At 40.8% G+C, this 1,695-nt stretch overlaps 1 long non-coding RNA gene across 1 annotated transcript; it reads right to left on the bottom strand.

Moving 5' to 3' along the window:
- Positions 1 to 290: 290 nt before the first annotated feature.
- LOC112586537 lies at positions 291 to 798 on the bottom strand. The gene is made up of 2 exons (XR_003111032.2): positions 557 to 798; positions 291 to 470 (listed from the first exon to the last, which is right to left on the bottom strand). It is a non-coding gene; the product is annotated as an uncharacterized LOC112586537 (long non-coding RNA).
- Positions 799 to 1,695: the final 897 nt, after the last annotated feature.

Genomic DNA, 1,695 nt, shown 5'->3' with positions numbered 1-1,695 from the left:
CCCTTGATATCTAATCAAGTTCCTCTCCTCTCTCACCCTTGACATCTAATAAAGTTACTTTCCACGGGCTTCTTCAGCTTACCCAATGACTATACATTCCCAACTGTAATTATTATTGTATTTAGAATTGACTTCAATCTCTCTCCCCTATTGCAATAATCTTGAGTAAAATCTTTCTTGTCGTTTTAACATGTGTACAGTATTTTTTATTTTCTTGCTCTAGTGTGTAATGTTAGATTATAAAAGCCACCAGTCTCAATCTTGCTTCTCAGAAATTTGAGTTCTTAACATTGTGATATTTTATCTTTATTTTTAAATTATGTCTTCACTGCATTTATATCCTTACTAGACAATAATTTCTCATCGTGTCTCCTTCTCTTTTCAACAGAATGGACTAAGGGAAAGGAGAGATGCTGGATGACTTCCAAGGCAAGTAAGATGCTGGAAGAACAAAGAGGTTGAGATTCAACCTGAAAAACAAATAAATGAGAAGGAGGGATGAGGACTAGAAAGAAAGAGGCAATATTAGTTATCATTTTAGAAGTGATCCACAAACCTGACATGATTTTGCACTTCCTCTTCTATTAAGAAGTCTTCTGGGTCAGACTCTTCAGAATTGGGTAAAAGTAATTAAAACACCAATTCCTTCTCAAAATGTCCTAATCACAGTGACCAATCTCCCTAACATCCTGCAGAGTTTCTGCCTTCCCCACAGCTTAAAAACTCTCCTGCCTTTTTTTTCAGCGGAGTTGATTCAATTGACCCCATTTGTAATGTGTTCCCGCGACTCTGGGGTGGGGGTTTTTGTTTGTTCGTTTGTTTGTTTTTGGCTATGCTGTGAGGCATGTGGGATCTTAGTTCCCAGATCAGGGATCTAACTCATGCTTCAGGCAGTGGAAGCATGGAGCCTTAACCACCGGAGCACCAGGGAAATCCCTGCAATAGTTTTGAATAGTCTTCCTCGCCACTTTTAACAGCATCTAATGTATTTTTTTTTTAATACTGTGAATATCTCAGTTGCAGTTTCTTAGGCCAGAATGAATGAACCTCTATTTTGGCTCTTAGCTCCTGGCTATCCCAGCCCTTACAATCCCAGGATTATAGATTTGCTGACCTAGAGACAACATTAAGTGAGATATCAGTTCTCAGAGAAATGCATTGGTCTTGAAATAAAGATCTGGAGTGGCTTGTAACAGACCTTGTATCACCTCTACCTCAAAAGGTTCAGCTGGGGATCTTTCATATTTGGAACCTGGGGTCTTCTACCTTCTGCCTTGCAGCTCCTTAGTTTTTCTAGAGCCTGTGGCTTTGTGTGGGCTGATAGAGCAGTACTGAGGCTCTCCCTTTAAACTGGTTATATAATTAGAGGCTGTCCAAGTGAAGAGGCTCAGAATGGAATGTTGTTGTTCAGTCACTGAGTCGTGTCCAACTTTTTGCGACCCCATGAACTGAAGTGGGCCAGACTTCCCTGTCCTTCACCAACTCCCAGAGTTTGTTCAAACTCATGTCCATTGAGTTGGTGATGCCATCCAACCATCTCATCCTCTGTTGCCCCCTTTGCCTCCTGATTTCAATATCTCCCAGCATCAGAGTCTTCTTTAATGAGTCAGCTCTTTGTATCAGGTGGACAAAGAATTGGGGCTTCAGCTTCAGCATCAGTCCTTCCAATGACTATTCAGAGTTGATTTCCTTTGG

Source organism: Bubalus bubalis, chromosome 8 (assembly GCF_019923935.1).
Source record: "Bubalus bubalis isolate 160015118507 breed Murrah chromosome 8, NDDB_SH_1, whole genome shotgun sequence".
NCBI classification, from domain to species: domain Eukaryota; kingdom Metazoa; phylum Chordata; class Mammalia; order Artiodactyla; family Bovidae; genus Bubalus; species Bubalus bubalis.
Note: the sequence above shows the minus strand (reverse complement) of the source record. Positions and strands in the feature narration are given on the sequence as shown.